The 19,712-nt window shown below is 40.7% G+C and overlaps 1 non-coding gene across 1 annotated transcript; it reads right to left on the bottom strand.

Annotated features, from left to right (window-relative positions):
• Positions 1-19,276: 19,276 nt before the first annotated feature.
• Positions 19,277-19,383, bottom strand: LOC116143931. Its single transcript, XR_004130192.1, has one exon. It is a non-coding gene; the product is annotated as a small nucleolar RNA R71 (small nucleolar RNA).
• Positions 19,384-19,712: the final 329 nt, after the last annotated feature.

The following is a 19,712-nucleotide window of genomic DNA, read 5'->3' as shown; positions in this document are numbered from 1 at the left end:
CAAGATGATGAGTGGAGGATAAGGATGATGTACTACATTCCTGACTCAGTAGAGATCAGGATTCCAAAGAGTTATGAGAGGGTCGATTGGGACGTGCAAAGCTGGATGAGCATGTTGGAGTAGGTGCCCTGTAGCCAATCAATTATTGTAGAATTGACTCTTTGTAATAATGTTTGTTAATCAATAAAAAGGCATTTTTTACTATATCATGTAAATCATATATGTACGTATTGATATATGTCCTTAGGATGGTAGAACCGTGATAAAGGTATCAAGTGTTTCAAATCTTGATAATGAGAACCCTATGATCACATATTGTGGCCATTCTAGAAATGTTCATAGCTCTAGTATTATTCTGACCAAGGACACAAATAATACGGTAAGGCTATCATAGTGTTGAACGACCCTGTCGAAAGGCAATGACTAATCTCACTTGTCAAGGTTGTTTGTTGACAACTTGGTGCAACACATGGGTGCTTGCTGTAGGCAAGTTCACTAGGTTGACCCACTAGAAGATTCCATATAGATGATAACCCCATTGTCTATAGAACAAATCCTTTAACGAATGGTGGTGCATGTGATCTTTAGACTTGAGATCATCGGAGCGCCTTATGCACTGATCGATGTAGTTTGACATTAGCCTAACGTAGTTCTATTTAAAGCTGTCATTACGGTAGTGATTGGTTGCATCGATGAGTGTATCAAGACTTTGGTGGATCGACAAAGGATTCATCACTCCTGAGTATGGGAGAAGTTATCTCACTGCGCAATTCAGTAAATGGCAATGACACTAAATCTGTGGCTACAATGGGATTGAGTTGTTGCTCAATCCAATGTATTTATCTGGTCATTAGTCTAGTAACTGAATACAAAGATATCGAGAGTAACTGAGGTTGACACTATTTTTGTACCTCAGTCTCGATGAGATACAGATGATAAAAGTGTTTGATTGCACGATAACGATATCGTTGATAGGTAGCTATTTCGCTGAATTTGAATCTATGAGGTGGTCATGATGCCTTGCTAGGGGCCAATCTTGGTATGTGTGTAGTGAGATGATTAATTAGTGTTAATCGCAATACTACTTATTGCCGATATGATGAGGAGCCAACGGGTTACACACTTAGAAGATAATTTAAGAATTAGTTTGTGCAAGGGGTATTTTCGTCTTTTAGGATGAAAAGGTATTTTGGTAATCTTATAGTGCAATTAAATTTGCCAAGGTTGTTACATGTATTTAATTTAATATTAAAATTAAATTAGTGAGATTATATTTAAATATATGTATGCATATATTTAAATGAATTATTATTATTAATTAAATGTTAATATTATATATATATATTAATTGATTTTAATTATAATAATAATTAATTAAAATATAAAATACCAGAACAAAAGTGTTTGGACACAAGGGTGGATTAGGGTTGGAGCCCATGCCTATTCCTTATAGGAATAAGGTTTTAACTCATGCACTATATAAGTGCAGGTTGAGTTAAAAGAATTTTTATNCTAACGTTACAAGTTTGCAAAGACCTTTTGATCTTTAGCGATGTCTAGTCCACATTAGTGGAGAGTAGTTCGATACTTAGGCTTATGGAGTCTGCCACCATTTGATAAACTTTACATTTCTGCATAAAATAATCCGGGAAGTCGGAATGTGGACTGAAGTGGGGATCACCTACTCGGGGGATCAATAGAGAAAGATAGTCGATACAACTTATGACTTCTTGGAGTGTTGAACATTTTCTACTAATAATTTTTCAACAACCTTAGAGACTTGTATAAATTCTAGGCAATTCTTGTGTTGAGTTTGAGCCTAATTTTTGTTTGTTCATTTTTAGTTTTGTTGTTTTGTGTTTTTGGTTGTTTGTTGCTTTTCTTCCTTTGAGTTTNAAATAGGACTAATCTGGCTTAGGCCTCTGTAGGACTGGGCCTGGTCTTTCTTCACTAGTGGTCCTATTTCCCTATTTGGGCCAAGGACGATTTTTGGCCTTAACAGTTTGTCCCCCACTCTCTGAGTTGAGAGTATCTTAAGTCAGAGAGTAGGTTGCGCTCAAGGCGAGCTCGGTCTTTCCTCATGGATGAACGATCATTGGAGTGAATGATCTGACTGTCGCAGGTGATCCTTGACTGGACGTCGTTCGGTATCCACTCCTGACCTAGAGTATGCCATCATTGCGATGTGCTTGATCGGTTCGACGAGTTGAAGAGCAGAGAACTAGATGTGGTCGTTCGGTACATCCGCGCGACTAGCAAGGAGACCGTTAGAGGCATTCATTCGTCATGCCGGATCGGACAGGTTCAGGAAGTTTACTAAAAGGCTTCATTCGATCGGGCTGTTGGGGCGACCAAGTGGGTGAGGCATCTCAGCTGCACGTTGTCCACTCGTTCTCCACGGACGGATGACTAGGCGAGGTTTCCAATTTTGTTCTGAAGATGGCTCGACCCGGGCTATTCCAAACTCATGCATCGGTCGACCAGGCCTTCCGGGTCGGCTGTGCATGGGATGCTTGGGAGGACTCCTGAACTGAAAATCTAAGTCGGTCGGGTGGATCGAGTGGCCAAGTGCATTTGCTAGCGTGTGAAGATTGGGTGCGTGTCGGACTCATTTCGGGAGGTACAAACTGAGTCGGTCAGAAGAGCCGGGTGATCGAGACGCAGCTTCCGTATGGGGCCACGGTTTCCCAGGTGGTTTGGATCGCTACCACGTGTATGGTGGCGATCGATCCGTCGTTTCGAGAGCGGGAAAACGAAGAGACCCCTGACAGCTGACCAATCACAAATTGCCACGTGTTTGCATTTTCTTTACAAAATTGAGGAACAGACTGTTCATCTTCCATTCACGTTTGTTTTGTGTTTTCATCCAAAAAATTTCTCTCCCCTTTTTCTTCTTTTTTGTCCCAGTTTCTTGAGCGACGGTGGTCTTTTCTGCAATCATCCAAGGTAACCATTTTTTCTCTTTAGGCCGATTTGCTGTTCTGTAGGTAGATTTCTTTTTTGTTGAAACTTTGGGTGGTAGGATGAAGGTTTTTTGAACTTTTGAGTGGGTTTAAACTGGGTTTCCAAGTGTTTTGGTGTTAGGATTTGGAGAATAGGCATAGATTTGAATTTTCCGGTGGATATCCGGGAAGAATCCGGCAATTTCGAGTATTTTCTGGGTTTTTTGGGATAGAGCCTGGAAGTCGAAGTCGACTTAGGCATTGTTTGGTTCGGTCGGTACGTTTGACCGAATGGTGAGGAGGCGTGTGGCGTGGACTAGGCGATCGGTCATCTAGGGTGAGTGGGAGTCTTTAGGTTGGTGGATCGGTGATCGGGGTGAGTAGGTAACTAGGGTTGAGCTTGGAGGTGGATCGGTCGTCTAGGGCGAGTGAGTTAGTGCTCTACTGATTCTGGCTCTAGGGTCGGTCGGTTGGAAGGGTCGACCAAGGGTAGGGGCGATCTCGTTGTCGGGCAAGGCGACTAGTAGCGAGCTTCTTCTTTTGGTCGATCGGTTAGTGATAAGCGTATTTTACACTATGATTTTGCATTGAATTTTGATAGGATTTAGGATACTTTTCATACAATTTGGGCCATAATTGCTACCTAATTCTATTAATTTGTCTTTGTAGGCCTAAACGATGATTTTTAGCATAAATGACAGTTTTGAGCGTAAATTGTGTAACTTGAGCTTGAAAACTCGGAATGACCTGAATTTAGAAGCTTTGGAAGGCTAAGAAGAAGAGCTACAACGTTCATGTTTTGGGTTTTTCCTAATTCTAACTGGACAAAGGTGAAAACTTGGCTTGAAGTCGTGAAAAGGACGCTGGGAACTGAAGAAAAACGTCTTTGTACGTGCTTCAGTATTTCTGCCATAAATTGAGCTGTAGACCTCGGATTGTGCTGATTCTTGAACGACCAGAAATATAATTGAAAGGGCTACAATTAATATGTTTAAAACTTTTCCAGATTATAACGCTATCATGCTCAAATTGGGCCTGTAAGTCTTCGCCACGGCGAGGAAAAATCTTCGCCGCGGCGAAACCTGCATCAGATGCAAAAAAAAAACGACGCGTTTTGGCTTGCTAGGGCTTCGTCCTTAAGTGAGAGAGGTATAAATTAGAGCGAAGAGGAAGAGAAAAGAGGCTTGGTTCATGATTTGGGAGGCAGCTCATGGAAGGAGAAGATTATTGAAGATTTGGGCTTCAAATTAGAGAAGATTTCTCCATCTTTTGCTTGCTTTTCAATGATGAATCTTGATTCAGTTTGTTTTTGTTGTTTTATTTCATTTTTGAGTATGAATTGAGTTGTTTAGCTAGGGTTTGATGTAATCTTGATACAATGATTCAAATTTATATGGATTGAATTACTTTGAGTTTTAATTTCATGATTGAGTGTTTATCTCTTTGCTTAATGTCTTTTGGATGCTTGATCACCATTCAATTGTGTGTTGTTCACAATGAGACTGAGAAGTGATTTGTGATTGTGCCTCTTGGGATAAATACCATAGATTAGCAAACGCTAGAGATAGGTTTAGCGATCTATGAAATCTAGATAGAATTCCACAAAGCTTAAAATCCTTTGAACTATTAATCTTCATTTTGTTGGGTGAGGAAGCTTAATAGGGATAAGTAGGGAAATGTAGCATGAGAATGTATGTTTTACAACTTAGGGAATTCGATTTTCAATCAAGGAATTAGAACTTGGGTAATAGATTCTATGATTTGGGTTAGCGTATTTAGGTGAATTCAACACCCTAGCATTTGTTTTAGAATTGTTTACTTAGTTAAGTTGTTGGGTTTTGCATTTATATTTAGTTTGTTAATCATCCATCAATCCAATTTTTTGTTGCTTTAATAGGACTTAAACTAGGGAAATCGGTACTTAGTAACACTATCCTCGTGGGAATGATACTCACTCATCACTTTATTACTTTGTGCGACTAGTATACTTGCTACATTTGCATGTTGTAGTTACAACGCATCAGTTAGGTGGGACGACTGCCTATCTAGGATTCTATCTCTCGGTAAGACGGGTCGACTGAGATTGAAGAGGCTGGTTTTGGGGGACATCGTGCGTTGTTGAAGGGCGACCGGTAGCTAGGTTGATACTTGAGTGGTTCTTTTAGTTTGAGTTCCATAATAAGGAACGAGTCGGTCGGATGGGACGGGCGAGTGATCCGATATGTCAGACGATACGTCAGCAGGTTCAAGTCGAGATGTGGTGGATGTTGGGGATGAGTATGAGCATGCCTCGACTATCGTGATGATGCCTGAAGGTAGCGTCCCGGTGGGCGTACCGACTGGAGTTAGTGTAGTCGCTCCAGAGGCGAGTCAGGCTGGGCCGAGTGGCTCGGGCAGGCATGGGCGGAGTGGGGAAGACTCCGGAGGGGTCGGCAATCCATCCTCGTCTAGTAGTAGCTCCGAGGAAGAGCCAAGCCAGCAGGGCAGTGGGATTCTGACCAGGGATTATCCGCCCGTGCTTAAAGATGGTGACGTGTGGCGCATCCGTACATTGTATCATATCCCTATTTCGGTGAACATCCGGACCTCGCGGTCGTATGAGCAGGTTGATTGGGAAGCTGCGGGCTGGGTCTGTGTTTATGAGAAGTGGTTTCATGACGGGTTGAGGTTGCTTGTGCCTCGCCTCGTCTGGGAGGTGCTGAACCACTTCATGATTGCCCTTTCCCAGCTTATGCCGAACGTTTGGAGATTATTGATGGCCCTGGAGGATCTGTGTGTTTGGCACCAAGTTATGTTCGGGTTGCACGAGCTGCTGTACTCGTACTTCCTGAAGGAGAACGATAAGGAGAAGGGCCGATATTTGCTCAACTTGAGGCATGACCGGTCTCACCTGGTGACCGACCTGCGGTCCAGTGATAAGAACTGGAAAGACCGCTACTTCTTCTTGAGGGGTCAGGCCGTTTTTGGAGAGAGGGGCCCGGGCGAGATCCCGATCGGTTGGCGAGCTACTGGTGAGAACTTGTTTCTTTCGTTCTTTTGATTACTAAATCTTGATTGTATTTTTTGTTTGCAGAGTTTGAGTTCAATCGGGCTAGGCAGAGTGGAGATGGCTTGGACGTAGCGACTCAGAGGGTGTTAGCTATCCCATTGGAGCAGAGGGATTGGCGGGTAGTGCTTACGGAGTCCAACTTGAGGACCAGCATTCTTTGGGCTGGAGTAGAGGCGATACAGAGAGGTACTCCCTTCCCCTCGCTGAAGCAGACTTGGGACGTTCTCCTAAGTCGATACTGCAATCAGCTGATTTTTGGTGAGTCTGGGCTGAACCCACTAACCGTTGGAGAGTTTGCACTTGCAGAGTCACTTATGAAGAAGTTGAGCGTCCCAAGTGCGAGCAAGTCCATCGCTAGGCGTCGAGAGAAGAAGAGGAGGGAGTCGGTGGCCAGGGCGGACGTGAGGGTTGAGGACGTATTGGAGACGTCGCCTAGTCGGTAGCCGTCGAGCCAGCAGCCCTCAGCGGAAGCTGGGTGGTCCCAGGCTGCCGTTGTGGATGAGGAGGCCGGGACTATTACTATCACGATTTCGGCTACTGCGTCGACTTATTCCGATGCGACCTCTATGAGTAAGCTGGCCGACTCTTTCTTGTTCCCAGCGGACGAGGCGCGCCTGAACCAGATGGGTGCAGTTGCTGCGGCCGATTGGGGCGTATCCCGCGCCGTTCAGGTATGGCAGTACTTGTTCATTTTCCCTGTTGTTGACTTTGTTCTCATTGCTAAGTTTTGTTGTGCAGGTACTCACTAGCAGTCTTCATCTGAGGAAGTCTGTCGTGGCGCAGGAGAAGCGGATACAGGATGTATCTAAGGCCAACACTGGTTTACGCCAGAGGGAGGCAGCGTCCCGGAAGGCTGAGCAGGAGAGTCAGCAGCGCCTCAGGGATAGTGAGGCCGAGGTCACGAGGTTACGGCGCGAGTTGGCCGAGAGGACCGCGGAAGTCAAGTCCCTCAGGGAGCAGTGCATCTCCATTGCTGATGACGCCATCATTAAGGCTCGAGGCGAGCTTATGTTGGAGTTCAAGGAAGGGCGGACCTCTCATTGGGATCTGGATGAAGACATTTTGCTCATGCAGGAGTTGTTGGAAGAAGAAACTAGTCATCCGGCGGGGCAGGACGAGGGGTAGGCGCCTGACTTCAGTCAGCCAGGGCAATTGGGTGTTGGTGACGTGAGCGACCAGGCTGCGGGGCCGAGCACTAGCGGTGCAGACATGGCGATTGATTTGGTGATGGAGGATGAGGCTCATGCTGAGGATGCTTAGCGCTTCCTTTTATTTTTGTATTTTGGGGCTTGTGACGCCCTTTTATCTGGTGTCTGTGCCATTTTTTGTATTCTGAACTAGGGCGTTTGATGCCATATATACCACTTTTTGACTGCTCTGATTTCTAGTGTCGTCTTCTTGGATGAATGAATATTTCTTTATTTCTCTTGTATGAGCGTTATGTTTGTGTATGTTACCTCCGTGTGGCCCAATGGCCAAGGCGTGTAGGCCTTATGTTGGGCTGGGTTGGTGCTTTGTTTGTCAATGGTGTAGGAATCATTCATTCGGACTGGCCGACCGAGTGTGTAGTCCCCTGGATGGATGACATTGCATCTTCAGTTTAGTTCTTAGGTCGAATGGGGTCGGTCCCAAGGTGCCAAGTCTTGGATCGGGCAGGCCGATCCAAATGTGTCATCGTGACTCGAGCGGGGTTGATTCGAAGGTGAGTAATTCATCGACTGGGGTCGATTTGAGAGGTGTTCGTATGTATCGGGCAGGGCCGATTTGAAGGTGTCCGTACGTTCATCGGGCAGGGCTGATTTGAAGGTGTCCGTACGTTCATCGGGCAAGGCCGATTTGAAGGTGTCCATACGTTTATCGGGCATGGTCGATTTGAAGGTGTCCGTACATTTATCNGCCAACTATGCAATATAGTTGCCCAAATTTATATTGCTTCCATAGGGAACCCTTTTCGATAATTCATTTACCTATTAAATGAATCATCTGGACAATTCATATACATACTTTATTTTAAATGCATGACTGAATAAAGGAAGCAATTTACATATATGAATTGAAGAACTCTTTCTTCTATTATTTATGATATATATAGATACAAGACAAAATGCTCTGAAACCGACAACACGAATGGTTTCTAGGGTATACACTAATATACACTAACAACAACCTCTACTTGTCCGTTAGTTTGGGGCCAATAAACAACAGTGAAACTCTTCTTGATGTTGAGCTGCTCACAGAAGGTTTTGAAACCTTCGCTGTCGAACTGTTTCCCGTTTTCGGCTATTATTGTGTAGGTAATCCCAAACCGACAAATTATGTTCTTATAGACAAAGTCTTTCAGCTTGTTCGATATTATTGTTGTCAAGGGTTCGGCCTCTACCCACTTGGTGAAATAGTCCACGGCAACTACTGTAAACTTTACACCCCCTTTCCTTGAGGCAAGGGACTAATAAGGTTGATGCTCCAGATTGTAAACGGCCAAGGGGTTGTTAGAGTGGTCAATTCTTGCGGTAGAGCTCGTGGGATATCTGCAAATCTATGGTTTCTGTCACACTTGCTAGGGGTGGGATAATTCGGTTAACCGAACCGGATAAAGTAAATCGAAAACCGAACCAGTTATTCGGTTTAGACAAAATGCAAATTGAAACCGGACCAGTTTATGCTATAAACCGATTGTAAACCGAACCGAATATTCAGTTTGGTTAACCAGTTAACCGGTTTGCAAATTCACCCCTAAAATTCTTCAATTTTTTTATTTAAGTCCCTAAATTCAAATATTTATTATTTTATATATAATTTCATGCTTTTTTTTTTCTTTTATTTGGCTATTATTGTTGTATTCTTTGTGTGAAAAACACATTAAATTACCTATTTGCAAATGCTAAATCCAGAATATGAAATAAAAACAAAAAGTATTCAATTACATATTACTCAATACTCATTAATAAAAACATTGGCATAATTAAAAAGTTAAAAACATTTGCAAATAAAAAGAGTCCTCTTCAAAATTCAGATCTCCAAAGCCAAAGTCCAAACTTCTTCAATCTGTTATAATGCTACTAAATACAAAAAGTCTTCTTCAAAATTCAGATCTCCAGGCCTACATCTGCATGTGCATCTGCATGTGTAATAAATAAACTTATAGTTAGCAACTCTCCAAAAAATAGAAATTCAATGCAAAATATGGTCCACCAAATAATATCAATGCAAAAGGTGGTCCACAAAATTATATAAATGCAAAGGGTTGTGCAAAACAGGTGGAGGCGTCGATTGTCTCCCTTCTAAATTCCCTTATAAGTTTTAACTACATAAAGTAGTTCAAAAAATTTAAAACAAATAAACACAACAATCATCAAGATGAGTTAGACTACTTTCCACTTCTGAACATAACCAACTATTGAAAATTAGTTCACAACAAATAAACACAAAAATTGCTCAAAAAATTTAACCAACTAAACCCTAAACCATTTAATCATCAATGATAATATACCTCATATATTGGAAATTTGGAATAACCTTCAATCATCAAGATGAGTTAGACTACTTTCAGCTCTCGAAGAGAAAAACTCTATACAAAGTTGGACAAACAAGTTAACTAAAATCATAAATAATGATGAAAAATATATAATTATAATTGAAAGTTAACAAAAAATGTCACCTAACTCAATTTTAGATCATTCCTCCAAGCTTTCCTCAATGGTCAATGGTCCACGCATATTCCTAATCCAATCTTGTGTGCAGAGCCTCTACCATCTCAGTAGTAAAAGAGTTACGAAATGGATCTAATACACGACCTCCCGTACTAAAAGCCGACTTAGATGCAACCGTTGAAATAGGCATAGCCAATACATCTTGTGCTATCATAGAGAGAACAACATATTTTGTTGAATTGACCTTCCACCAATTCAAGATATCAAAAGTTTTGTCGTTGTCATCCTCACAATCGTTCGCTAAATGTGTTTCATGTCATCCAACTCTGTTTTATGCTGAACAGCTTTCTTTGCAGTCTTTTTCTCATTATACATAGCCCTTATAAAGTCCTCATTATCAACATTTGCATCAAGCACATCAATGTCAATTGGAATTTGACTTGAGATTTCTCACTTGACTGCTCATTGTCATCCACCATAAGCAAACTGTATTGCTCAAATAAAGACAACAAAGCTTCCTTCACTTTTCTCATCAACTTGTCGGCTACAACAACATCATAGGACTCATTAACTACCCAGTCCACATATTCTAACTTGTGCCTAGGATCCAATAGCTTTGCAATGAATAATATAATGTTGATATTATCAACATTTGACCAATACTTATCAAATTTCACTTTCATCCGTGTAGCTATATTACGTAAGCCAAGATCAAGACTTTTACACCATGTTGAAATCTTCAACCCAACGTCGAAAATCACTCACATGTATGCATTACTAGTAACATAAAGAGACCCAGAGACATGTAGAGTAGCATCGTAAAATACTTTCAAGAAAGGTAACAAGAAGTGAGCATACTCCTAATCAGTACTCATAGGCAAACCTCATGACCTATCACCACTAGTAAGCTCATCTGCATACTTACTATCTTCCAATTCCAACAAGTCAAAAGCTTTCTAAAATTTTAATGTTGCTTCCAACATCTAGTATGTAGAGTTCCACCAGGTTTCTACATCAAGAACCAAATGACTTTTACTTGCGATTTTTTCTTTCTCTACACACCCTTTAAATCTTTGTAACCTTGCTGGAGAAGACCTTACATACCTCACTGCTGAAAGTATTCTAAATATGGAGTCATCCATATCCTTTAACCCCTCTTTCACAATTAAACTCAAAATATGTGCACAATATCTCATGTGTAGAAAATCACCATCCAATACACTTCCCTTCCAACTTGCTAGTCTACTCTTGAGATAGCTTACCCCAACATTATTAGAACTAGCATTGTCTACTGTGATTGTGAATACCTTATAAATACCCCAATCAAGCAAACACCTTTCAACTGCCTTGCCAATTGTTATACCTTTATGACTACTGATTGGACAGAAATTTAAAATTCTTTTATGTAGCTGCCACTGATCATTGATGAAATGCACAGTAAGGCACATATAATTAAGGTTTTGAACACTTGTCCATGTATCAGTCGTCAGACAAACTCTATGCAAAAAATTACTGAAAAACTTCTTCAACTTTTAGCACTCTCCAATATACATTTTGAAGCAATCTTTAGTCACAGTTCTCTGGAAAGGTACTTGAAATCTAGGTTGTGTCACATTCATCACGTTGCGGAACCCCTCACGCTCCACAAAACTCTAAGGTAACTCATCAACAATGATCATTTTTGCTATAGCCTCTCTAATCAAATTTGGATCATATTTCCATGACACCAATGAAGATTGTTCGGAGAGGGCATTGCCGCTTGAGAGATCCCATGATCTTTTATGAAAAATTAGGGTTTTCTGTCTCTTGTCTGCTACATTTGGAGGATACTTTCTACATCTATTTAAGACAACTCGTACCACTCTTACTCGGACATGCTAGAACACTCCCATAGTAACTACATGTCGCAGTCAAATCATCCTTATTCTCACAATCGTTCTTAACAAAGTGATCCCACATATGAGAAATATTCTTCCTAGTACTTGTATCCCTTGCACGTTTGGGGGCTAAAGGTGTTGGTGGTGGCATGGAATTTGGAGTTGGATTCATACTTGTTGGTGTCTCACGAGTATTGTCAGAGACCGATGACATCTACAATTCCATCAAATAAAAATATGCATCAAGTAAATAAGACATCCATATAAATCATATTCTTTTATTTATTGACAATAACTAAAAATAAAAGAGAAAATTTTGGACATGTAAATTATAAAGACGTTGCTTAAAATTTCATAAATGTAAGAATATGTATACATAATCTTCACAATAAAGAGATCAATTAATAATAAAACATAAGGCCACCAGTTTACACATAGTCACAGGTCCATCCAACATAAATTCAATTCAATTTACACAATTTAAAGCCAAAAAGGCCACCAGTTTCAATGCACTAATGCAGATTCACAAATTCAATATAATGTATGCCCTAGCCCCATACTACATAGTCACAGGTCCATCCAACGCAAAATCAATTCAATTTACACAATTTAAAACCAAAAAGGCCACCAGTTTCAATGTACTAATGCAGATTCACAAATTCAATATAATGTATGCCCCTGCCCCATACTACATAGTCACGGGTCTATCCAACACAAATTCAATTCAATTTACACAATTTAAAAATTAAAACCAAAAAGGCCATCAATTTCAATGCACTAATGCATATTCACAAATTCAATATAATGTATGCCCCATACTACATAGTCACGGGTTTGTCCAACACAAATTCAATTCAATTTACACGATTTAAAACCAAAAGGCCACCAGTTTCAATGCACTACATAGATTCACATAATATATCCAAACTACTAGTCGTGGTATTACCTTGCTGAATCAGCGATGGACTACTAGTCGTGGAGTAGGCAAGCAATTGAGGATTGTAGATCTGAACGGCAGTGGAAACTAGAGCTGTGGTGGTTGACTCACGATTGTCGTGACATTGTCGTTGTTCCTAGTTCAAGGAATAGATCCAACGTAGCGCAACAGTTGTGGACTAGGTCTGTGGGTGAGTGGGTGGTCGTTGTGGTGATGTTATGGACTGTGGACTATGAGTGAGTGCTTGAGTGGGTGGTTTGCTGTGAACTATTGTGGTCATTGGCTCGTTGCTGGTGGGTGGGTGGTTATTGTGGTGAATGGTGATGCTCGGTGTTGGCGAAATGGATGCGGGATAGGTTTAGAGTTTGAGTTTGCCAGTTTAATGATGGCCTGATCGGTGTGGGACCATGGGTGGTGTTGCTGGCGTCTGGCGAAGTGAAAACTAGGAAGATGGAGTGGAGTCTGGTCTGGAGTGTGGACCGTGGAGACTGGAGGCGGAGAAGAGAAACATAGTCTAGGAGATTAGGAGTAAAGAGATGTGAGATTTTGCCAAAATAAAGGCTAAAAAATCAAAATACATTTTGCTTATATACATAGGGCAAAACCGGTTTTAAAAATAGTTCTGGTTAACCGGTATGAGAAATATCCCAAACCAAAAACCAAATTGGTTTTCTGGTTTTTAAAATTCTGCAAACTGAATCGGTTTACAAAAAAACCAAATTTTTTGGTTCAGTTTCAGACAGGTTTTCGGTTCGGTTTTTGGATTATTTCTCCCACCTCTAACACCTGCGAACATAGTCCGCTGCATCTTTATAAACTGTTGGCCAATTATATCTCTAGCGAAGCACCTTGTATGCTAAAGATCTGCCTCCCGCGTGGTTTCCACAAATTCCCTCATTGATTTCTCTCAGAACATAGTTCACGTTCTCATGCTTAATACATTGCAACAGTGGCACATTGAATCCACGCTTGTACAATTTATCGTTGATGAGCATATACCGAGCTGCTTTTGTGCAAAGTGTTCTAGCTTCAGTTCTCTCATCTGGTAATGTTCCATCCCTTAAGTAGGCGGTGATCGTATCCATCCGACTATATCTCCGACTTATAGCTAGGACTGATTCTTGTGGAGAGGTGATGCTTGGCTTTGGTAGAAACTTGACTGGTATGGACTCAATCTTCTCTTGGCCCATCGCTGAGGCTAAGCAAGCTAGAGCATCTGCTTGCGAGTTCTTCTCCCTTGGGATCTGGAGGACTGTAAAGAACCTAAACTGCTTGAGCTCAGTTTCTACCAGCTGAAGGTAGGACACCATTATGTCTTCCTTTGTTTAGTATTCCCTGGTAATTTGGTGGACTACAAGCTGTGAGTCACTATACACCTTTACGAATTCTACCCCTATTTCCTTGGAAAGGCGTATTCTCGCTAGCAATGCCTCGTATTCAGCCTCATTGTTGGAGGCGATGAACCCAAATCTTACAGCGGCTCTGATTGAGTTTCCCTCAGGACCTTCGAGCAAGAGCCCCGCTCCTACCCTTTTCTCGTTTGAGGAACCGTCCATGTACAAGGTCCATTGCCACAATTCATCAAACTTTGGATTTTTCTGTTTGACATCCCTGGTGGTATCCGCCCCCGACGAGCTTGCTTCACCTTCTGGTTGGTAGGATAACTCAGATATAAAATCTGCCAAAGCTTGGCCCTTGAACGCTATCCTTGGGATATATTTGATATCATGCTGACTCATTTCCATTGTCCATTGGATCAATCTACCTAATGCCTTAGGCTTTTGCATTATCTTCTTTAGAGGAAAGTTTGTCAGTACGTGGATAAACTGTGCCTGAAAATAAGGTCATAGCTTTCTGGCAACGACGACAAGGGCGAAAGTGATAATCCAATTTTCTCCTATCATTTCGCATTGAATTTTGATAGGATTTAGGATACTTCTCATACAATTTGGGCCACAATTGCTACCTAATTCTATTAATTTTTCTTTGTAGGCCTAAACGATGATTTTGAGCATAAATAATAGTTTTGAGTGTAAATTGCTTAACTTGAGCTTGGAAACTCGGAATGACCTGAATTTAGAATATTTGGAAAGCTAAGAAGCAGAGCTAAAACTTTCGTGTTTTGGGTTTTTCCTAATTCTGACTGGACAAGGGTGAAAACTTGGCTTGAAATCAAAACGTACGTTGGGAATTGAAGAAAAATGTTTTTGGACGTGCTTCAGTATTTTTGCCATAACTTGAGCTGTAGACATCGGATTGGGCTTATTCTTGAACGAGTAGAAATATAATTGAAAGGAATAAAATTCATATTTTTACCCTGTTCCAGAGTTAGAATATATCATGCTCAAATTTGGCCCGAAAGATCCTTATCGCGGCGAAACTTCATCAGATGTAAAAAATAAAAGACACGTTTTGGCTTGCTAGGGCTTCGTCCTTAAGTGAAAGAGGTATAAATTAGCATGAAAAAGAAGGGAAAATGGTCTTGGTTCAAATTAGAGAAGATTTGAGCTTCAAATTAGTGAAGATTTATCCATCTTTTACTTGTTTTTCAATGATGAATCTTGATTCAGTTTGTTTTTGTTCTTTTATTTTGTTTTTGAGTATGAACTGAGTTGTTTAGCTAGGGTTTGATGTAACCTTAATACAATGATTCAAATTTATATGAATTGATTTACTTTGAGTTTTAATTTCATGATTGAGTGTTTATCTCTTTGCTTAATGACTTTTGGATGCTTGATCACCATTCAAATGTATGTTGTTCACAATAAGACTGAGAAGTGATTTGTGATTGTGCCTCTTGGGATAAATACCATAGATTGAGCGAAAACTAGAGATAGATAAATGCGATCTATGAAATCTAGATAGAATTTCACAAAGCTTAAGAGACTTCGAACTATTAATCTTCATTTTGTTGGGTGCAGAAGCTTAATAGGGATAAGTAGAAAAATATAGTCTGAGAAGGTATGTTTTACAACTTAGGGAATTCGATTTTCAATTAAAGAATTAGAACTTGGGTAATAGATTCTATGATTTGTGTTAGCGTATCTGGGTGAAATCAACACCCTAGCATTTTTTTTGCATTGGTTAATTAGTTAAGTTGTTGGGTTTTGCTTTAATTTCATTATCATTCATTTATATTTTTTAATTTTCCATCAATCCAATTTATTGTTGCTTCAGTTAGGACTTAAACTAGAGAAATTGGAACTTAGTAACACTATCCTAGTGGGAACGATACTTTACTTATCACTTTATTACTTTTTGCGACTAGTGCACTTGTTACACATTGCATGTTGTAAAATCACTACATCAGAAGGCGAGCTTTTCCATTTCAGGGTATCTCGTCTTTGTGTCAAGTAGTCTCTTGCTCACATAGTACACTGGCCACTACACTCCTTCCTCTTTGAGTACCAATGTCACGTTGACGATGGACTTTGATACTGATAAGTACAATAGCAATGGCTCACCCTGGATAGGTTTTGATAGTAGGGGAGGTTGCCCAGATGTCTTCTCAGCTCTTGGAAAGCTTTATCGCACTCCTCTGCCCATTTGAAACCTTTCTTCTCTTTAACCGTTTCGAAGAAGGGTAGGCATCTATTTGTGGCTCAGGAAACGAACCTGCTGAGTGCGGCCACACGCCCCGTCAAACTCTGTACCTGCTTGATGCTAGTCAGACTTTTCATATCGAGGAGAGCTTGAATCTTCTCTGTGTTGGCTTTGACACCCCCTTGGTTCACAATGAAACCCAAGAATTTTTCGGAGAAGGCACACCTCAAAGGGTTGAGCTTCATTAGGTACTTTTTGAGGATGTCAAACATTGCCCCCAGATGCTCAACATGGCTTTTGGCGACCTCAGACTTGATGAGCATATCGTCAATATAAACTTCCATAGTCTTTCCAATTTGGTCGGCGAACATCTTATTCACCAGACGCTGGTAAGTTGCCCCAACATTCTTGAGTCCGAATGGCATGACCCTCGAGGCTGATCCCTACCATGTCTGCATGCACCCATGCGAACACGTAGAGGTTTTTCTTTAGGAAGCTCTCCAGATTGTTGGCCACCTCGCCACTCAAGCTACTGCCGACCTTCAGTACACGAGTTGGGTCTTCCTTGCTAACCCTTATCTCTCGTAATTCTTCTGTCGACCCTACTGTGGGCTTTCCTCTATGGATGCGAGGATCTATGGTATCCTCAAGTGGTCTGGGGTTCAGCTTAGATTCCGCGATGATCATTGTCCTTAGGTGTGGCAATTTCTATACGGCATTTATAGCTCGATTGTAACATTCTCGAGATTTCTTGGTACAGCTCTTGATCGTTGCGACTCCCTCAGTAGTCAGAAAATTCATTGCTTGGCAGCGCACTAACGTGACCGCGCTTAAATCATCTAAGATTGGCCTTCCGAGGATGACGTTGTAAGTGGTCGAGTAGTCTACCACTAAAAACTCGGCCACCACTGTTCTGACCTTTGGCTCTACCCCTAGGGTTACGAGAAGGTTGATTGTGCCCTTGGGAATTAGGTTGTCCCTAGTAAACCCATAGTGGTGAAGGGCACGCTCACATGTCCTTTTCTGTGAACCTCATTCCTCAGAAGGCTCCCAAGAAAATAGTGTTCGACGTTCTCCCATTGTCGACCATCACCCTTAATACTCTTGCATTGTCGATTCTAGCTGCAATCACAATCGTACCGTGATTGCGGCGAAGGGATGTTTCGCACTCATCGATTGTGAATTATACTATCTCTCTTGAGTGGCTTCTATTCGCAGCTCATTACCCAGGGAACCGAGTCTGTTCTGGCTTCTCGAGCATATGGCTCATGAGCACGTTTCGAGCTCCCTGCTATGTCAGGTCCTCCGCAGATCATTCCCATGAAGACCTCGTTGGGATTTGGCGGAGCTTGCCATGTCGAGTTTTAAACTTGACTTAGGGCCTGGTTACTTTGCTCACCTGGATTTTCGTGAGCTGGTTCTGCCTTAACGAATTCTTTTAGATTACCTATTTTTATCAGGATCTTGATGGCGTCCTTCAGAGCTCTACAATCATTAGTGTTGTGCCCGATGTCCCTGTGGTATCGACAGTAGTTTACCTGATCTCTTCTGCTTGGAGCCCCCCTCATCCTTTCTAGAACGGGCAATCTCTTTGCCTCTCGGGACACTTCGTAGATGTGGGCGACATTTTTAGTGAGAGGGGTATATTCTGCATATGATAATCATATTTTACACTATGATTTTGTATTGAATTTTGATAGGATTTAGGATACTTTTCATACAATTTGGGCCATAATTGCTACCTAATTCTATTAATTTGTCTTTGTAGGCCTAAACGATGATTTTTAGCATAAATGACAGTTTTGAGCGTAAATTGTGTAACTTGAGCTTGGAAACTTGGAATGACCTGAATTTAGAAGTTTTGGAAATCTGAGAAGAAGAGCTACAACTTTCATGTTTTGGGTTTTTCCTAATTCTGACTGGACAAGGGTGAAAACATGGCTTGAAGTCGTGAAAAGTACGCTGGGAACTGAAGAAAAACGTCTTTGGACGTACTTCGGTATTTATGCCATAACTTGAGCTGTAGACCTCGGATTGTGCTGATTCTTGAACTACCAGAAAGATAATTTAAAGGGATACAATTAATATGTTTAAAACTTTTCCATATTTAGATTCTTTCATGCTAAAAGTTGACCCGAAAGTCTTCACCGCGGCGAGGAAAAAGCTTCGCCGCGGCGAAAAACTGCAGCAGATGTAAAAAATAAAACGACGCGTTTTGGCTTGCTAGGACTTCGTCTTTAAGTGAGAGAGGTATAAATTAGAGCGAAAAGGAAAGAAAATGAGTCTTGGTTCGTCATTTGGGAGGTAGCTCATGGAAGGAGAAGGTTATTGAAGATTTGGGCTTCAAATTAGAGAAGATTTCTCCATCTTTTGCTTGTTTTTCAATGATAAATCTTGATTCAGTTTGTTTTTGTTCTTTTATTTCGTTTTTGATTATGAACTGAGTTGTTTAGCTAGGGTTTGATGTAATCTTGATACAATGATTCAAATTTATATGAATTGATTTACTTTGAGTTTTAATTTCATGATTGAGTGTTTATCTCTTTGCTTAATGACTTTTGGATGCTTGATCACCATTCAAATGTGTGTTGTTCATAATGAGACTGAGAAGTGATTTGTGATTGTGCCTCTTGGGATAAATACCGTAGATTAAGCAAACGCTGGAGATAGGTTTAGCGATCTATGAAATCTAGATAGAATTCCACAAAGCTTAAAATCCTTTGAACTATTAATCTTCATTTTGTTGGGTGCGGAAGCTTAATAGGGATAAGTAGGGAAATGTAGCATGAGAATGTATGTTTTACAACTTAGGAAATTCGATTTTCAATCAAGGAATTAGAACTTGGGTAATAGATTCTATGATTTGGGTTAGCGTATTTAGGTGAATTCAACACCCTAGCATTTGTTTTAGCATTGTTTAATTAGTTAAGTTATTGGGTTTTGCTTTAATTTCATTTTCATTCATTTTTATTTTGTTACTTTGTATTTAGTTTGATAAAATTCCATCAATCCAATTTATCATTTCTTCAATTAGGACTTAAACTAGAGAAATCGGTACTTAGTAACACTATCCTTGTGGGAACGATACTCACTCATCACTTTATTACTTTATGCGACTAGTATACTTGCTACATTTGCATGTTGTAGGAAACACACATCAAGTTTTTGGCGCCGTTGCCGGGGATAGTTGATTATTAATATTGATAGTATCTAGTGTAGTGCTAAATTGAAGCTTTTATTTCATTTTTGTAGTTAATTGTAAATATTGTATAGTCTTAAGTATGAGAAATGACATTACCTCTTTTGTGCAAGGCAACGATGAATCACTATATGAAGCTTGGGAGAGGTACACGGAGTTGTTAAGGAATTGTCCACATAATGGTCTACCGTTTTAGAGACAAGTCCAAACATTTTACAATGGGTTGCTATCAAATATTCAAACTATGGTAGATGTGGCAGCAGACGGAACCTTAAATAACAAGACCCCAGAAGAGGCTTATGAATTGCTTGAGGTGATGGCCAACAATAACTACCAAAGACCTAATGAGAGAGCAATGCCGAATAGAACAATGGGTCTACATGAAGTCGATGTGTTCGCCACATTATCTGCACAAATTGCATCACTTGAAAGCCAATTGGAAGGTATGAATGTAAATTCTATTCACTCACCTTTTATAACTTGTGAATTTTGTGCAGGAAACCATGGGAGTGTGG

This window comes from Pistacia vera, unplaced genomic scaffold (assembly GCF_008641045.1).
Source record: "Pistacia vera cultivar Batoury unplaced genomic scaffold, PisVer_v2 Contig434, whole genome shotgun sequence".
Taxonomy (NCBI): Eukaryota; Viridiplantae; Streptophyta; class Magnoliopsida; order Sapindales; family Anacardiaceae; genus Pistacia; species Pistacia vera.
The sequence above is the reverse complement of the archived record's forward strand: the minus strand, read 5'-3'. Positions and strand labels throughout refer to the sequence as shown.